Below are 20,364 nucleotides of genomic sequence, written 5' to 3'. Positions count from 1 at the left end.
TTTCCCCCTCCCTGGAGAAGTGACTGAGAAGACAATACAGTTATGTAGCAATGGCTTGCTCCATGGAGCATGTCACTGGACACTGCTGAGCTGCAAAGACCAGGATGGTCAGGTGATGATTTGCCTTGGGGAGACCATATCACTACCTTAACGTAGAGGACACACTGTCAGGTGGGCATTGAGGGATCCTGGAATGTGGTCCCAATAGTGCTGAATAATGCTGGGCATACAGGGCCTGAGCAGATTTCTTTGCCTTGCTGCAATATAGAGGCTAGCTTCTAGCAGAGCATTGACAGGAAGCCTGTTTCACCCTCCCTGGCTGCTGCTTTTACACTTCATAACCAAAACAGAGATATGAGTAAAAATGGTTATTTGCAAAACACAGGCATTTTGCCGCTAACTCAGGGAGGAGGATTCTATCTTAGCATAGTCATCCAGAACATTAAAGCAATACAGCGTTTTTGTGAGTGAAATTGACTGATTCAGAATTCAGCTGTTATTCTCTAATGACTGGGGGGGCGGAGAGGGTCACTTTTAAAAAATAAAACACGTATGCACTAGGGAGTGCATATAGTGGCATGAGAAGCGACACTGAGTAGTCTAAAGTGCAGTATCCTGAATTTGAAAGATTTAATTAACTTTGAATGTAAACAGTGCTGGTGCAGTGGCTTATTCATTTGTTTAAAGTTGCATAGGCATATTATTTAAGGAGCAGCTTTTGTCTGGGTTCTGTAATAAGCAACTTCTGGATTTACCTCATTAATCTTTCGTACTACCTAGCTACATAGCTGTTGTTTTTAACAAGCTGGAGTTATGTAACATGAATCATGCCTGGTGAGATGCTTGCTAGCAGGAAGAAGCAAGATAGGCAAAGAAATAACAGCACTCAACCTTTTGCAGAAAAGGATATGACTGGGTTTGGAGATGAAATGCTGTGTCTTGGTACTCCCAGCTGTACAGACAAGGTCCAGCTATTCATTAGGAGGATATGTCTTGGAACAAATCTTGGGATGGGAATGTTTAACAGACAGAAGAGTGAATTTGCTCAGGCATGAGCAGTTCTTGGAAGGGTTTTGTATATGTGCATGCCAAATTCCCCCCACCCCAACCCAACCCCCTGCCTTCTTTTTCCTCTGGGATAATAAATGGGAAAATTCCCTTAAATGGGTCGGATTTCACATGTAAAAGAAAATAACTTGATGAGCTGTGATTGCCCCTGTAAAGTGTTATATAAATCTTTTTCCTTCCTTTTTTTAATATGCCCATATAGTATCATTAGGCATGTGTATAACACAACAGCCCTCTGTCTCAAGAGATTTTACAATCAGTTTATGGAAAGGAGAAGCAAATGATTGTATGAATGCATTAGAATAAAAGCAATTGATTTAAAGTTAATTTTTTCCTTTAATAATATTTACTTTACAATTTTCTCTGCTGTTACTTAGGCTTGATCTTCAAAGTCATGCTGAGTTGTTAAGCCTGGGATGACTTTTTGCTTTAGTGGCATGTATACAAATATTAAATAATAATGTCAGGAAATAAAAGTGCAAGAATAACAGGTCTTCAGGTAAAGAGTAGGAATAATGAGTATTTTGGAAAGGAATGGTTTAGGGCTCCTGAATTCCCCTTCAAACTGTCCTGCTTCCTCTCATTTTGACCAAATAATTATGTATTTTTCCTTTGCCTAATCTATAAATGAAACAGCTGTAAACTGTGGCATAGGGTTATAAACTCCTGTACTTTTAAACTTTATTGTTATTAACAACAGATGGCCAAAAATGAGTGCTGATATTAATGATTTCCTGCGCTGCCGTGTATGTATATGAACACGGTGGCTGATGGCACCTTGGTGCAGGTGACAGCTGAGATGTTACAGTGACAAGCAGCCTCTGTAAGCTGCTGCTGTAGCCGGCACCAGTGCTGATAACCTCAGCACGGAGACGAGGGGATGAACAAGCACAGATGGAAATGAGTGTTTTCTCACACAGGAGGCCATCCAGGTCATGGCCAAGGGATGTCGAAAAGGCACTCTAAGGAAGTGGACCATGTTGTATTTTCCAAACAAATGCAGGATTCCTCTTGGATTGCCAGTGCAACATCCTTCAGAAGAAACTTGCTTTTTTTATGAAAACTTAAAATAAATTTCAGGCTTGTGGAGAATTTTCATTTATCATACTGAATGGACTTAGTTTTGTATAGTCTGTTACAGCAGCAGAAGCTTAGAGCTGGGAATCGAAATAGTGCCACATGAGGACACCAAGACCTTGTAGGGAGAGAAAGATATTTTCCTGAAATGATGATGAAAACCTGCATGATGGAAACCAAAATTAGAGTTCATCAAATGCTTTCTGTTTCTATCAGCTCCAGTATTTATTACTTTTGACTCTGTAGTGGGTTTTGTCTGACTAATGGTTGTGTCCTTTCTGCAACTCCATGATTTACTTGATGCAGATGAACATTGTGTAGAGACAGCTTATAAAATTATTAACATTTTTGTTGGTGCACTTTTCTGTTGTGGCTACCTTAGGAGGGTTTGAGTGTCCTTTACTTGAGTGTACTTTACTTGAGTTTCCCTTACTCTTTTGGATGAGAAGTCCTTGTGGCTTTGTTAAGAGCCGTGACTTGTATAAAGCCAGGAGGGTCTGAGGGAGCACCACGGGACCCGTGGGAGTTTCCACCCCTGTTTCGGTAGCTGATGAGATGAGCTTTGCTGCAGGGGGGGTTGTTGTGGCTCCCTGCTGCCTTATCTTGGCAGGTGAGAGCTTGTGCCTGCTGGCTTTTGCTGGGGGCATCCGGGGGTGGGCTGAGGGCCCATGGGGGGTGAGCGGGGCTGTGCAGGCACAGGATGCTGCCACGGCAGATGAGCACAGCTGGGATCGGTGCCTGCGAGGAATGAGGGTTGTTCTGTGGGAGGTGGGGGCTGGCCTTGATTCTGGTGCAATTTCTGTTGAAATCTGTGCGTGAGCAGAGCAGGGTAAGCATAGTGGCTGCTGGATGGAAGAAAGTTAGTTGCCACGAGTGGCACTGATGCACGGACAAGGAGGGGGTGCATCTCTATGCATGAGCAGGCAGTGACTTGCTCAGGAGTAAATTCTCACATCCTGAGGTCTTTGAATAGATCTTCAGAGGTTTCTACTCCAGGCCATAAGGCCATGCAAAGAGAGATTTCTTGCCCTGCAAGTTGCTGTACACAGTTTCATTTTCCTTGCTTCATCTTGTTCATTCAAACCCTTAAGTATTGTCAGGTTATCAAGTTGTTTCCATGTTGTGGCAGGACTTGAAACAATTACCAACTCAGTTTCACAATTTTTTGCCTGTTAAAAAAAGGTGACATTTAATTTACATTAATTATTTAACCAAATGAGATGCTCAGCATGAAAATGACCAGGTGCAAATTAAGATGAAATAAGTAAAGGAAAAAAATATGCTGTGCATTACATTTTTCATATTAAGCATTCTATTTGTATTTCATTACCAGTCCATCTGCAAGAAGACTTTTCTTAGCAGATTGAAGCATTTAAAAAAAACCTCAAACAAATTTACAGTAAGACTGATACAAAAAAAGAATAGATTAAGATGGGAGAATTTTAAACAAATCTTCTCATTATTGCAGACTTATTTCCTCTTAACTCTGATTGCACTATGGGCCTTGGTATGGTGTCTGGAGCCATGCAAAGGCCACCCCCTTTTCCATGTTGTGTTGCTGCAACACAACCTCCCCAGAGCTGCATGTGTGTAAAATTGGACCCTAGGTAATACTGAGATTTGTATAATGGAAAACCTGAGTGGTGTGGGGTCTTAGCTCCTTGTCATAAGAATGGATTTGAAAGTGTTTGCCTGGCGACTGTGCTTGTTGCAGTCCTGCTCCCCCTCAGCCAGTCCCTTGTGAACCTGCCACTGCTTTGGGAGAGGCAGGTCACAAGTCATGATGGTTTCACTGTTTGTGGGCATGAGAAGCAAAAGCTTTTGTTCACTTGTAGACAAGGGTGGGATTGTGTTGATTTCACCATCAGTCTCACCAAGGCGAGTTCAACACCATAGTAGTGTTGCCATGGTGCATGTTTCTTTGGAAGCTCCAATACAACACACTTCTCTCTTGAAGAGAACGGGTGTCACCCTGCAAAAACAGGTGTGCTGTTGCTCTTTACCTTGGCAGACCCTGGTTTTGAACCTTCCCAAACTTTGGAGATGTTTGTCACAAGGTTTACTTTGTGAATGGAATTGTTTTTTTGAGTGTGTCATGAAAGATTTGGTTTATCTGCATGGAGCATGCTTCCTAGTGCAGTTGCTTTCCACGGTGCAGTGCTTGTAGATTAAAATCCTTCCTGTTGTGCTTGTGCCAGTCAATTCCCCCTGCAACAAGTCCATTTTCCTGGCATACTGCATGCAGCAAGGTGCCTAGTTGCACTACTGAGAAAGAAATTTTTTTGTTTCTGCTGACGTGTCATTCTTGTAGATTTAAAATTGTAATGGCAGGTTTTTTATACCCATTTTGTGAAGATACTCTGAAAACTAGAATAACACTCGCTGCTTCAATGTATATTTTATTCCATCTGAAAAACTGCTTTAAATGCATGTGTTTGCACTGGGAATTGGAATGCTTTGCATCAAAACTAGAAATGACAACATCATATGCATGGAGTAGACCTTTGAGTTTATGGTGGTGGCATGTTTTACTGTCTGTGACGTGTGATCACACAAGCTCAGCAGTACACAACTGACTTGATGTGTTTACTGTAATTCTCTACCCAAGGAAGTATGGTCTAGTGACTTGCAGGCTGGGCGGGGACTCAGTACCTACAGCTTCAGTTTCTGGTTCTGCTACACAGTTCATGAGTTTGGGGCAAGATTCACACCACCTTACACTGATTTTCATGCGAGTTATGTTCATAAATATGAATGAGGCACAGTGGTATCACTGTTGTGCAGTGTTCTCTTCATGACAGTTCCACTTCCTTGTCTTACAGAGATGTCCTGTGGACAGATGCTGTACTCTGACATTGATCCACAGGGAGCCAATAGGGCTTTTGTGCTAAAACTGACTGAGGGGTTTGAACTTTAATTTTTTTTTGTTTGTGTCTGTTTTTAAGTGACCATTCTCGGAGAAACTGATAGTTGTGCCATTTACTATGGGCACCTCTGCTCGTAGTATTTATGGTATTAGACATTGAAGTTACTGCAAAAGTCAGGCTACATGTAGCTTTGGAGTTCAGTTCTACCTCCTTTACTTAAGAGGAAAAATATCCTAGGTAAGGTGCAGTCAGCAGCCAAGGCATGAGAGAAATGCAGCACAAATATCTGCCAGATGAATCTGGTGCCTCATTAGAAAAGCCCCTAAGAGAAACTTTAATTTCGGGCAGATTCCTAAGTTGTAGTGAAATCACTGGGTCCTACACATTCTCCTGAAGTTAAGTATATGGTTATATACTTTGTGAATAGGAATGGCTTATTGAGCTGGAGCCAACATGGGGAATTTTGGGACTCCTGCTGTTCTGCTTACAGTATTTTACAGGAGAATTTAAGGGTGTAGAATGATACCAACTGGATTCACAGAACAATCTGCTCCTGTTCCCGTGAACTCCAAATTATTTTGCTTCTCACATGCAAAGTTGTATCGAGAGCTGCATTTAAAAACCCATCTGTTGTCCATATTATATCAATATGAAGAAAAATTTTAGACTTCTAAAATATTCTGGTTCTGTGTTCCATCCTGCTGTCATCTGTCTTTCAACTACAAGCCACTTCTTGTAGTTGCACTTTCTTGTAGCTACTCAAATCTTTTCCCTCTCAGATGAAACTCTGAATTACTAAATTGCTAGACTGGAAGCAAGATGCTACAAACCGGTAGTGGAAAGAAATGACCACTTTCAGGATATGATGCTTTTCATAGCATAGAATTAATAAATTAGTATAATATTTGTTTTCTTATCAAGTATGGGAATGAGTAATCGATTACTTAAAAAGTTGTTTCATATATTTCATTGCACAGTATATTTGAAGTATCATCAACATCTAGATGTGTTTTGATATAATTAATGACACAAATATGTATAACAAAATACAGCCTTTTAAATTTTACTTTTTTTTTAGTTTGTACAGCAAAATAAGATTATAATTTCAGTGCTGCTGGTTATAATTTTATAATTCACCTGCTGCTGATCCGACTTCCCTGTGTTGCAGTGGCAGTAGAATGAATGTAATTATTGGCAGACATTGTTTTTTGAGAGGACAGCAGTGAAGTTCATCAGTGGTATTTATTTTTATTTTGTTATTACATTTTGCTGAAACAGCCAATTGTAGCAGAACAAGAGAGACAATATTGTATTATTTTGAGTCTGGAATTCTGTCTTTGCAACTGTAATGAGTACTCAGGGGTGTGTGTATGCATTTTCTTCTGCAACAGCTCCCAGGCTTTCCTCTCACCATTTTAAAGCAGTATCTTCTCACTGAGGACTTCAGGATTTTTGCACTGTGTCCTCCCTAGAAAACCCCATGGAAGACACTCGGGGTTGGGAGCTTTATAGGCTCTTCTCAGTGGGATACAGAACACAGATACAAATAGTCCATCTCAAAATGGTTGGGTAGCTGGGCCAGCGTACTCCAGTGTGTGGAGTTGCTTCCTTTCCCACTTTTATTTAGCCATATGGGTATACCTCTACTTGTGAACTTCAGCTTTTGACACCGTTTTGATCTCAGTACATTTGTTTTATCTGCAAATTCTACCTTCTCTGACTCAAGATGGAAGATTTTTCCCTTAACATGAATGCTGACCATCTCTCTGCTATCTGAGCATGAGTTGGAATTGGAAGGAACTTGTGGCAACTGAATAATTTTAAGACTGTTACCTCTTTGTTGAATGTCTTTAGAGAAATTATTAAGAGAAGACAGACAGGCATAGGCGTGACATCACACACAGTTTGTGATTGCAGGGGGTTTTTTTAACGTAGGAAACAAGGTTACAAAAGAGATCTTGAGAGGAAGGCCGAACTAATTCCTTGGAGAATACTTTCCGGATAGGAAGCTTTGTGAGAATGGTAAAGTGTTAGAATTGTGTGATGTGATTCTCTTTATTATCATGACTATTGCTTTCTGTGTGGTAATATCTAAAGGCTTCTATGAAGATGTAGGCTTCCTTGTCTTTACATCTTCAAACTCACCGAACTTACAGCATAAATATCTGACAGATGAGGAGAGGAAAGAAATGTTATCACAGGGATCAAAGATGGAGACAGATTGTGAGATGCCCTCCATGGTCAGATAAGAAATCACTGGCAGCTAAGAACTCAGTCTGTTTCTCAAGTCCTGTGATTAGGTGGCACTCCCAGCACCATACATCACTTAGCATTACAGAGGTCAATCTGTGTGCCTTTGTGCACTGTGTTAAACCATGTTAAACCTTCAGCAACCCTTTTTGCACTGAAGCTTTGGACATATTTAGTTTATTACATGTATCTTTATGTTGCAATTCAGACTTAAACTTGTTTTATTCTTAAGTTTAAAGGTCCTATTTGGCATAAAGCATTGATTTTGTGGATGATTTATGAAATAATGTCAGATGCCACTATTTTAAAAAATGTTCCGCCTTGCAAAAGTGAATGTCTTGTTTTCTTTGTTTAGTAACATATTCAAAACATTTGAAAGGAAGTTTTGGAATAAGGAGATTTCTACCCTGGGGGAGTAGTATCCTGTGCTTTCATTAGGTCATGTCAGGCCATTGTTTTGCTTTTCTTATCGTAAAGATCTTGTGTCTTTATTCGTGCTCAGCTGTGGACTTGAGTTTCCTGGAAGAGAGTGAAATAATTAAGAAGTAATACTACAAAATCATATGTTCTTTGTAGCTATGTTTGCTTAGTTGAAGATAGTTCTGATCTGTAGTTATGTAGAATAATAAGTGGTGTATATACTTCCCATTAAGAAGTGGTATCTTGTATCTGCGGTTCTCATTGTAGCTGAAAAGAAAAAGGATTCTTCTGTATGAAAAAAACACAGAGAAATTCAGGGTCACCTGTCAAATGGCTAGTAAAACTGGGGTTTTCACCCCTGACTGCCAGCTGAGACTCTCAGTGGCTTTTTCTGTGCTAGTGGGTGACACGGTGGCAGGGTATGGGAAAGGGCATGTTTAATTTATTGCTGTAGATGCAGCCGCTGGGTAGGATGGCTGGGTACACAGGGTGGTTTATCAGTAGAAGTCATTAAAGTAGGGTGATTAATGTGGTGCCAGAGAAGGGCATGCGGTGTGTTGTGCTTGCACTTAAAATCTGTGAGCTGCCACACAAGGTCACACAGCCTAAATGCAGTCCTGGTGAGAGGAGTCACGGGAGGCACTGCCAGCCTAAATTAAGATCTCGTAGTGCTGTGCAGTTTTGTCAGGGGATGGAAGAACACCTCCCTAATGACTGCTAATGGGATGGATGAAGCTTGCTTGGTAAATCTGCCTTGGTTCTGCTGTGACAGAGCTGAGCTATTAGTATTAGTGATATGAGCAATAGCTTTCCTGGTCACACCCTGGGATGCATGTCCCTGCTTTGAAAATAAGCGGAATTTCTAGCACTCACAGTGAGATGCTTTTCTCTAGAACTAAATTTATCAATACAAGGAGACATGAGAAGGCAAGGCTTGTTACATCCCATATTCATGGAACTTTTCCTTTGAAATGTGTTGTTCCATTTCCTCCAAGTGTTCCTTGGGGAAACAATTTGGATTTAGTGTGCATTTTACTATTGATTCTTCATTCGTCACTATGTGCTGCCAGATTTTTGCCAGAGTTTGTGTTTACTTTTATTCACTGTTAAGCACCACCACTCTGCTTGCAGGCTGCACTGTGATGTGCAGGTTCTAGTACACGTAGAGAAGTCTTGGTAGAGCAGAGCAGGAGTGCTGTGGGTGACCCCATAAAACACACAACAGATGTGCAGCAGCTGACAGATGTGTCAGCCTGCCTGGTTAGCACAGAAACTGCTCCCTGCACGGACCTTGTTCTTCTAACCAACATGCTCTCTCATAAACAAACAAACCAACCAAAAAAACCAACTAAAAACAAACAAATAAAAAATTTGCACCTAGGGTATTGTAGTCAATCCAGGGGGTAGCTCTGACTGTGAGAAACTGGAGAAAAGCTCCTGGCAGAGGTTATACACTGAGGTTCTCTTCTTCATGTAAGTGGCAACGGCAGAAGGAGGATGAAGCTGCACAGCCATATGAATAAATGTGCAGAATCTGAAACTCCCACTTCTGGCTCATCTATCACATACCATCCTTTTATAGTGTGAGATGAAATGTCCAGCACCAAGTTTCAGCTGCCCTCAGCAGACATGCCATTACCTTCTGTCTCAGTGCACGGCCGTAATCTCATCCTGAAAAATAAGATTTTACTTTCCACTTACTCTTCTGGAGACAGCTTGTCAGAGCAACATGGTACTGCAAACTTATCCTGCTTAATGTCAGCTAATTAAATTCGTTTTTGAATATAGTACTAAGCCAATTTAATTCCGTCTTTCAGAGCCTGCAGAGACAGTTGTGACTTTCAGATGGGTTTCTGTCTGTGATTAGTGATCAAATCTCTTTGTGCTTTTCTAGGCTGACTCTGTCTGTCTTTTTCTGTGTGTCTCTCACCAGTATTTGGGATGTTATATCCCAATGGGATATGGAGTGGAATGGGGTGTTTTTTCCCGTGCTTTCATATCCCCAGTATCTTCTGTCTCATTTGTCAACATTCTCTGTTTAATGACTTTTGTTCTCCGAAATGAGTTTCATTACTGTGGCTGGAATAGAAATAAGAATTACTGTGAAATTCTCCTGGTGTTAGATCTTGATTTTAGAGGTTGTTTTTCAAAAGTGTTGATCCTTGGAGGGATGGGCATTGGAATGACCTTCTAACTCTGAGCTGATATACCCGCCTCTGGATGATCATTCACATCACAGTCCAAGTCACAGTCCAAGTGCAACAGCCTCCAGTAATGTTTACTGTCTGTCACTCTCAATATATTTTGTGATCACAAACATTCATGAAAATAAGGGGCAGAATTTAAAAAACCAAACAAAAAAGATTAGTCTAAAAGAGAGAAAGGTCAAAGCAAGTCATAGAACGATAAAATGACAAAGTAATGTACTTGATTAATTAAGTAGTGCTGGTGGAATATATCGTGCCAGGGACAGTCTAACAAGTATTTTTTAATTTTAGAGGCTTTCTCTGCAGTTTATCGAAGAAAGTCAGAGAAAAAGTAGCATGTCTGGAGATTTTCATGCTTTATTTTCTGCACAGCTCTGGCATGTCTCTCACTCCTTTTGTGCAGCTTTGTGCCAGGGAGTGCTTCCAATTTCCGGTTTCTGAATTCCCCAATGCTGTTGGGCAGCAGATTGCTGTGCATCATTGTGGAGCCCTCTACCGCAGTTTACCCCCTGCCTGCAGCTGCATCTCCTTTCTCTCATTCTCTTCCTGCCTGCCCTCCCACTTGTTGATGTGACCTATTTGTGTTCTGACGTTACAAAGGCAGAACTGAATAGTCGCTATCAGCGGTGTAATTCCCGGTTACTGAGAAACTACTGCTCCTGTTTAACTCCCAGAATGCAGCTGCGAGTGTGTGTGGAGATGTGGTTTGGGGAAAAGCCCGTGTCATTGTCGAGTACTGTGCCTCTTCTGTATGAAGAAGAGGGCTTCAGTCTGCATGGATGTCTGATAAATCTTACTGTCACTTCATCCATCCATCCATCCATCCATCCATCCATCCATCCATCCATCCATCCATCCATCCATCCATCCATCCATCCATCTTTTGTATTGCATAGTAAATCATACAAGTGCAGTTCTGTGTGTAATGTGGCTTCTGATGGCAGAAAGAACAAAATACCAACTTTCTCACCTTTACTGAAATCATGCTGAAGTTGTAAAACAGAAAACAGGTGCCAGGAAAGTAATACTTGAGCTTTAGATTTATTGAGAGGAAGGGATAGAAAAGTTTTTTTCAGATCATTAATTACATTTTAAAATTTCATTTAAAACTCTTATTTTTCTGAAAGGCTATTAAGAGGTATTTGTTTTTTAAATTAGAAGCTATAGTTTCTAATGAAATTAATAATAAAATATATTCTATGTATCTGGAGAGTTTTTGAGGCTTGATACCTCCTGATCTGGGTTTGGTAAAGAGTTCAATGCTTGTCTGTTTCTTAAGTCCTCATTCATTCTTCAAATGAGCATGTGGAGAAAGAATTGCTAAAACCCTTGTGAGTCCTGGGGCACAATAATGGTTTTGTAGGGAGTTTCTAAATAGTTGTTGTTGTTAGGTCGCTGTTGCTCTGTTAGTGTGACTTTGCTGTATGCATTGATATGAATATTTATAATACAAAAGATTGCATATTTGCTTCTTCAGTGCTGTACTTTGTTGTAAACTTTGGGGCAAGGGAGTAACTTATCTGTAGTTTAGTATGTATAAATGCAGTTTTAGGATAATCCTAAGACATGTAGACTCAGTTTTAAGGAGTGCTGGCACATGTGTGGAATTAAGTTGGAAGCAAAAATTTCATTTCAGCTTCCATTATTTTTTCTAACTGTGCCTAATACTGCATTTCCTTGAAACACTGCTTGTGAAAACAAAGGTTTTAGTTGATATCTAGTTGATAGCACTAGAGATTATCACTATCTAGCTTTAGAAAATAAACAGTTTGGACAAGAATTGTATTAATTTTCTTACCAGTTTCTCTTTCTCTATAGACTGTATTGATTTGTATGTTTAGTTCCCAGTCTTTCTCCCACTGAGATTTTAAGCGCTGGGTCCCCAACGGATTTCTGTCAACACTAACTATTTCTATAATTGCTAGAATCACATTCTTAAATACCTCCCGTGTAATTTCCATTTCCATTTCGTTTCACAATGGCTTCCATGCTTCTGCTTCACCTAGAAAGACTTTGCATTTGCCTTAAAGAAGCTCTTCTAGGACTTGCAATTTTTAGGTGCATATTTGGGACTTTGGTGTTTGTTTCTCACCACAGGTGAGGAATTAGAAGGCCTCTGATGGAATGATCTTTGTAAAAAATCTTGAAAGTTGTCAGGGTCATGAGTAATTATATAAATTCTTAGCTGTTGCTCGTTTGTGCCTCTTGACTCCACTAGAAGTGGTTTGTTTTGAGCAGTTTTGGCTTTCTTCTACACGGCCTCTGAGATCCCTCCCAGCTCAACTGTGAGCAGAGAGACAGCAAGCTCTGAAATGAGGTGGATATAACTGGTGGCCTTGAAAATCTGGACCTGACCAAGGAAGAGGATAAAGACTCAGTGAAGAAGGGCAGAAGGGAATCAAATGGAGAATTACAAACTGATTTCCTACAGGACACTGGAGAGCAGGAAGTCAGAGGTAGTTTGTGACAGCTACCAACTTGAGTTAGGTTTGAACTGATTTACTAGAGATAATAGATTGCATTTCACTTGGTTCCATGTGTGCTGTATATTTCTGTTCATGATGTAGCTATCTGGTGATCATTCTTTTCAATTCATACAGTGATTTAGAACTTTAAAATAAAAGTATTTGTGATAGTTTTCATTTTCCAACACTACTGTTAATAGACATAAAGAAAAAAGAAAGAAAAATGTTTAAATTATTCACCTGAAAAGTCCTGGTAGTTTGCAAGGTAAATGTAGGTGCAGTCATTAAGGACATTATTAAATGACTCCAAATAAATCTGCAAACAAAAGAAGAATGTGTTGCATGTCTTAATGTGTTTTGCTGTTGAAGGCAAATTGGCTGTGTTTATCCTTCTGTGGGGGATATGTCATGAATGATTTCTCTGGGAAGGCTTCGGCGGGTTGAGAAATTCTGCTTTTCTAGGTGAAGGAGAGTTATTGGGAAAGAAAATTTCAGGAGTTCCGTAGAACAGCTCTATCTGACACACAGATCTCCACACCATCTGCCAGCCAGTGCTGCCTTCTGAGCAGTCACTGCTCCCCCGTTTTCCTCACTGCTGTTGGATCCCAAGCTGTGGCTCAGCATCTGGCATTTAAGTGTGCCTATGCTCAAAAATATGTGCACTGCTCTGTTTGTGTTTATACTGTTTCAGAGCGGGCAAATTTTAGATATTACATTGTAGCATCATACCCATGGGCAGTATATCGCTGCTCACCAATAAATTTTGTTATTGTTTTGGACCCATGGATTATGTTCTTTGTAACTTCGTCTTTACATGGCTTTACACTTGTTATTGAAAACCAAATGCAGAGTATAGGAGACACTGACTTGCTTAGGTGGCAACAAATGAAGATGTATGTAGTAGTAGTGAACTGTGGAGTGTTGAGGCTGCTCACTGAAGTGTAATAAAGGCAAGAGCCAAGCCACTTTGGAGGCATGAAGAGTCAAGAAGCATTGCAAAGAAGCAATCTGAATTCTTGAAAACTCTTTGTTATTTGCCAGACTTTCTTCTTGAAAACTGCTTACTCTAGGATGAGATGCAGCTTGTAGAGTAGGAGGAAGATCAGCTTCTGTTTGGGGAGGCTTGATTAAGAAATTGGATAGTTTGTTTGTTTGTTGCAGTGCCTTGTCATTGCAGACAGCACGGCTAATACAAATTCATTTTCCATCTCAGCATTGGTTACCTACCAAAATATTTAAAATCACCCATCAGGTGATTTTAAATTATCAAATGATTGTAAATAAGGTGATTGTATTCACAAGTGGGAAGTAAATGCTTTCTTAAGATCCCTCGATCTCAAGAAAATAGGTTACAAGAGAGGTCCAGTGTTGTGTCTTCTTCCAAACCATCATTTTACAATGTTAGAGGGGAAAAAAAAAAGGAAAGGTAAATCCAAACTGGCAATGCACTGGTGTACTGGTGAAAGGAATTACATGCTTTTCAAGGACCTGACAAATGGGAAATCTGAAATTCTGTATCTGTCCACCAGACAGAAACAGCTTTTGCTTTAATATTGAAAACCAGTTTTCAATGCCTTGATAGTATGCCTGAAATATGGTCTGGAGCAGTGGGCCAAAACAGTTTGGTGACATCAGGGCACTTTTTCTTGCCATTGTGAATGGCAAAATGTTTTCTGTGAGCCTGGAAAAAACACAGGATGAATGTGTGAAATGCACAAATGTATTGGCAGAGCTTGCTGTAAACCTCTGATTACAGTGAACTTAGTATCTGGATTTGTTATACTTTCAGGTGGGACCCTCTTCTGACATGTGATCTACCGTGAGCTACTTTGACTCCTACGATGACAATGTTATCACTGCCACATCTCTGGGAACCAGTTATTCACAAGTACACGGTATGTGAACGTCTGCATCTTACATTAACCATTGCTTGTTGGAACAACACAGAAACAATAACAAGAAGGTGCTAAAAGTCATTGAAGTAAACGTTAAGCCACATGTACAACCAGTTACATGGAGCTGTTCCAGCAGATGTTTATCTGCTAGGCCCGGCCTGTATGCAGAATAGTGAACTGCTTTAACTTGAACATGTATTTATTCACAGATATTGGTAGAAGCATTCTACCAATGTTTCCTTTGGATGAGATTATACTGGTACAGTGACGATATGTAGATATACAGACGATTATTCTCTGTGTCAAGAAGGAGGGAGTGGTAGCAGCAGCATGAAGGGTTCTGTACTTTAACTGTATTTATTGTTCTGTACTTTAACTGTATTGCTGCACTTACAGCAGTACTTTTTTTTGCATTTAAGAAAGGTCTTTAATTGCTTTCTTTCTTCATTCCATTTTCAGTTTCTGGTCAGTCTAAATTAGATTAATTTCACACTCCAGTGAGTCCCTAAAGAAGTGTAAATTAACTCCATTTTACCAAACTCAACCAGATGATGGCAGTTATTCCCTTGATGTTTATCTTTACATCACCCACCATCTTTGACCAGGATTTCAATAGAAAGTGAATTCATGTTTGAATTGAATGTTCTTCTCACCCTGTATAAGGAAATGGAGACTGAGATCCACATCTGGTGAAGGGAGGATATTCAATTTATGGCCTACAAGGCAAAAAAATGTAAGGTCACTGATAGCTGGCATATTTTTCTTTTCTACAATTCTGGCTTGAAGTTTTTAACCACACACTGAGGTCCTGTAAGACTATGGCAAAATGGTTTTATGAGAGTGATTACATTGTTGTTTTAGGTTCTAAAGCAGTTCAGCACACACCACGTAGCTGTTAGCATGGAACATCTTCATCTGACTTACAGCCCCAGTGCAACTTCCACCAAAGCTGGCTGAAAAAAGTTTCTTCATGCTGATGGGAGTGGAGTTGCACTGCATTTACCACCTCTGTTCAAGTACTGTTTGCTGCTTGGATTTTTTTTGCTGCTTAGCCATTTCTTAAAGTATTAAAAATACAAACATAAAACAGAATTATAAGGAAATGGATAGACAAAATAATGAGAAGAGAACTCAGTGAAATGCTTGTTATATGTGATAAGGAGAGATGATTGTTTGCTCTGATAGTACATATCTGGCTTAAATGCACTGTATTTTTATATGTAATTTTGAAGACACTGTCAGAAATATGGATGATCCACTGCTACAGCAGTGATGTAAGAGAGGGAAAGCAAGACAGAAGTCTTATGAGGAGCAGGAATAGAAAGATTGTTCTTCATTAATCAATGCAGTGTGTTTTGGGAAAGCAGTTCACAACTTGGGTAGCCTGTGTGTTGGTTGGTTGGTTGGTGATGGTTTCCACATCTGTCTGGACAGCTCCAAGAGAAGCTCTCAGAGGCAACACCACCACTAAAGTGAGAGAGCATTGCACCTGCTTCTGCTGGCAGGGCTTCTAGCATGCCTTTGTAGCCCCCCCCAGTAGTCTCTACTGGCCAAACACCATTAACAATGACCCTTTGCAGACTGTTTGTATTTGTTCAAATGTCTCTTCCATACCTAAGCACCTTTTCAGGAGGGATACGGGAATAAGAATTTCTGTTGCTCATCTTTCTTGTCAGTTGATTAATTTTCAAACATTCGGAATTATCTGTTGGTATGTGTTTTTGCAAATAAGTTGTTTTGGTGTGTGTGTAAGCATTGGTAATGGAAAGCTGGTTTGAAGAAGATGAGTGTCACGTCCTGCAGGAGCAGAGGTCTGGAAAGGACCCAGCAGACCAACTGGTCTGCTTTCCTGCCATCACAGGTATCTCAGCATGAAAAGCATGAACGTGTCTTGGTTGACATTTTCAGTCTTATGGTGGAATGTGGCTTTTTTGGGACCTCTCGGGGTGGCAAGGGCAGGTGGTGTGGAGAGGCAGCTGTCAGAGTGGTGACTGCTTGTGATCTTGGTGTTCCCCAGCACAAAGAGTGAGCAGCCAGCTCACAGCTGTACTTTTAATGAACTGTAGGGCAAGGGAGGCTGTGTCTCACCTTGTGAAGCTTCGGATATGCAGCAATAACCTTCACGGATTTGCCATCTACACACATCAAAATAAAATTTCCTTTGACCGGTGAACACAAGAGTCAGAAGGAAGTGAAGGTTTTCATGTTTATTTTTCCTTTTGAGTGTTATTTTGGTTCTCCTCTTTTGCCAGTTCTCATATAGCATTGCACACATTTCAGGAAACTAATCTGCAGGAGCACAGCTTATAAAAGATCGACCTGCTAGAGGACGAGGCTCTGCTTATTACAGAAAAGCTTCTGAGGCAGTGACAGCTGAAAAGATTACACACTTCCACAGGAAATTAAATTTGATGTAATATAGTGAAAGAATGACAAAATGGAAAGGGTATATATAACATATTTGTGATTATTAAGCAGTAGAAAAATGAAAACTTGAGATCCAATAAAGTGCATGTAATTTAGATATGGATAGAAAATTCCCAATAGTTTTTTTAAACTTGGGTCCTCCACTTTGCTTTGACTTCTCTCAGTGTTGTTATTTCAATGTGGAAAATCATTAACTTCTTAGAATCACAGAATGACTTCAGTTGGAAAGGACTTTTAAAGACCATCTAGTTCCAATGCCCCTGTCATGGGCAGGGACACTTTCCACTAGACCAGGTTGCTCAGAGCACCATCCAGCCTAGCCTGGAACACTTCCAGGGATGGGACACCCACAGCTGCTCTGGGCAACCAATTCCAGTGTCTTGTAAAATTATGTTAACTTTCAGGCACATTAGATTATAAAACATTTCAATCAAGTTTCAGAGCAGTCCTATGGTGTACAGGTAGATTGCATTCTTCAGCAGAAGGCTCATATGTGACACCAGACTGGGAGAGGCAAGAGCTTCCATCTTTGCTTTGTCCTTTTCCCTTGTGGATATGTGCCAACAGAGGGGGAAGCTTTTCTTCCCTGCCTGGCCATGCTTGTTGCTGAGGCTCAGTGTGGTGCTCCATGGTCTCTGGAAGTCCTAGCTCTGTCCCAGCTGCCAACCGGAGTGGCAGGTACCAGAAGGATCCACTGGGGACTGTTGAGGTGACATGATTGGTACTGAGGTCCTTTATGCTAACCCAAGGCACAGGGCAGGTGATGTATCTCCTTTTCCTCTCTTCCTTGGGGTCAGTGTGGGTGCCACAGTTAGCCTGACTCTCCTGGCCAGGTGCTTCACAGCACCACATAGGTTTTCTTTCAGATGGGATCGTAATACCCTTAATAATTTTACACCTTAATAATTTTTCCTTTAAGATCTGATTACCTGCAGTTGGGAAGAATAAGCAGGACTCTGGCAGATTTAACTTTATTAACCATCATAAATCCTTTCCTTTTTGACTCTAATCAGTCCCTGGAGTCCTTTTAATGCTCTTGACATTGCACTGGCCTTTCATCACAGCTCAATATACATTTTCCTGTAACTAGAAAGCTGATGGTGGGAGCCTTACATAAACTGGAGGTAATGGATGCAGCGATGGGGACATGCGACTGTCAGACTCGTGCTGATGGTGGAAGGAGGAGAGGAAGATTGTGCTGCCAGCACAGCTCTGTCCTCTGCAGAGGGCAGAAAAGAAAACCCGAAAACAGCATTCACAGGGTCTCGTGTGACCCGCTAGCACCTAGGGACAGGGAGGGAAGCAGCTGCCTTGCTCTGCTCTGACAGACACAGAGACAGCAGTGCTTTTGTGCCTTATTTTGGCAAGTGGGCGCCAGGGGCCAGCCCTGCCTCAGAAAGCCCCTCTTGTGAGCAGCCCCCAGCCCGTGTCCCTGGGGCAGTGAGTGGCCAGAGCCTGCCTGTGGCTGGCATACCAGGAATGGGGGGCTGGGAGTGGCACAAGGACCAGTCCAACCTGCACGGGTGGAGGTGCTGGGTGAATGGGGCTTTTCTGAGCTGGGACAATGCTAAAAGGAAGGAGTGTTACCAGGTGGTCGAGGGGCAGGCACCAACGCAACAAATGCTGCCTTCATAAAGTCACTACCTGGGTTATTGCCTCTCTGTCCAGCCTGCACACAAAATCCTCCGGAAACCAAGAGGGGAATTCCCCGGTCGGTAGTCTGTCTGTCTCTCTGCTGTCCAGGAATTCATGGGAAGGAGAAGGCATCCCAAGAATCTGCCCCAGTGTGCAGGGACAGTAAATTCCCTCTTGTTTTTCCATATACACAAGTCAGCAAGTTTCTTCAGCAAATGCTTTAATTTTAAGCTTAATACTATGCAAATATTTAACTTGGGACAAAAAAAGCTTTAAGCTGGCTTCAGACCATGGACTGGCTTCCAGTTGTTTCTGCAGGTACAGATCCAATGTTTACATACATGAATGGCTATTTGTTTGTTTGTTGATTTATTTACTATGCTAATATTTTTTATAATGAACTTGGATATTTTTGTACTCTGCTTTTGCTTTGAGCATAAAAATCTATGTATTTGCAATTCGTGTACAGGCATTTTCAGAAGCTTTGGCAGAAGGCTCAGATCTGCTGAAGATAATCACTGTAGGCTGAATCTTTATGATGACACAGAATTGTGCTGACTTTGTTTTTTCTCTAACTGAAGTGCCCAAACCTGTGTTTACCACTGATATCCCACCAGCCTAGGTTATTAAAGAAAGGTATTAAAGATTTGGTCCCCGCTGCAGGATCTTTATAGTGTAATTTGTTTATCCAGAGAAATGGGTATAAAAGAATATTCAGGAACATCAAGAGCTTTAGCAATACATAGGTTTATTAGATTTCAAAAGTCTGCTTAAAATGCCACCTTGAAAGATAATACTTTTCTGTATCCACATATATTTCATACACTTATGCCTTCTGCAGCCCTCATCTCAGCTGCTGCAGGCCTGAAAACAGCCTGCTATTAAAGAGGGAAAGACCATGGTCTTGTGGACCTTCTCTGATGTGCTCAGCATGTGAGCTGTTGAGTTCATGGAGATGAGAATAGCCATGTCAAATGTGTTTCATTTGCATGTGGCAAGATAGAAAAAGCAAACCCTGTGTGAAAACGAGCAGGCAAGAGAGACATTGAATGCCTTAAATACTAAGGGAGTTAATGCTATGCAGCGATTTTGCTTCTGTTATAGGAAGTGTAAGAACAGTATGCTTCCAAAGCATAAGTACAGCTTAAGTACATCACCACCCAAACTGCAAAGGTTTCAGTTCCATGGCAACACGAAGGGCCCGGCTGTGCTGAGGGTGGATGTATTAATGCATTCAGAGTGAGGGGTTGGGACTGAGCTGGGCAAAAATAAAATGCACCGAAATTTTTAATTTTTCCTGTCAACTTATTTATATATAAAGTAAATCCTTTGTTCTTAGAAAATCAAAGCTGACATGAATACACCTGCTCCCCCCCCCAGTTCTCTCTGATTCTTTTTTATATACATTTTTATCAGGCAAAAAGCAAATGAAGACTCTGGGTTTTTTGAGGGTTTTTTATAAGACTGAAAGTGCAGCAGCACTTGAATGTTGCAAGAAAATAATATTAATCCCTGAGACGGTTGTATATCCCTAGAGAGAAAGACTTGGGATGGGGGTGGAAGGACGTATTGTTTCCAAGATGTACTGCTTTACAGAGCAGAGTGAAGCAGTGGGTGGTTGGTTGGTTTTTGTTTGTTTGGTGGGTTTTTTATTGTTATTATTATTATTTTCCGTGATCCTTTTGATCTGCCCTTTTTCTGCCTTTCTCTACATCTACTTCCAGTTTCCCCTACCTCCCCTGGCTGAGGAGCAGGAAACAAGACTGCGCTCTGTTTCCTGACATCCAAAGAAATACAAAAGTACAAAGAAACAGTGTATTTTGTTTTCCCAGCTGACTTGAATTCGCAGACCTGCATAGAAAGGCACCTGCTCCCAGAGAGGTCAGGAGTCACCCTCCAGAACAACTGGGCAATCGGCCAGGGAATAACAGAGCTGATCATTACGTGAATTTTGTTTGATCTGCCTGGTTGACTGCAGGAATGTAGGATGGGGGATTGTGGTAAATACATTTTGCTCAGGGTGAAGAACTACCTCAGGCTGATCCTGACGGCT

The 20,364-nt window shown here is 41.0% G+C and overlaps 1 protein-coding gene across 2 annotated transcripts in view; it reads left to right on the top strand.

The window, feature by feature from the left end:
- The window catches only part of HIVEP2 (HIVEP zinc finger 2), a 136,431-nt gene that overhangs the window by 17,981 nt on the left and 98,086 nt on the right, over nt 1-20,364 (top strand). For both annotated transcript variants that reach the window (XM_088161660.1, XM_088161661.1), the window contains exon 2: nt 14,144-14,249. The gene's annotated coding sequence lies outside the window, so the exon portion shown is untranslated. The remainder of the gene's footprint in view (nt 1-14,143; nt 14,250-20,364) is intronic.

The sequence above is a fragment of the Sturnus vulgaris genome, chromosome 3, assembly GCF_052056855.1.
Source record: "Sturnus vulgaris isolate bStuVul1 chromosome 3, bStuVul1.hap1, whole genome shotgun sequence".
Classification (NCBI taxonomy): Eukaryota; Metazoa; Chordata; class Aves; order Passeriformes; family Sturnidae; genus Sturnus; species Sturnus vulgaris.
This window is presented reverse-complemented; position numbering and strand designations above follow the sequence as displayed.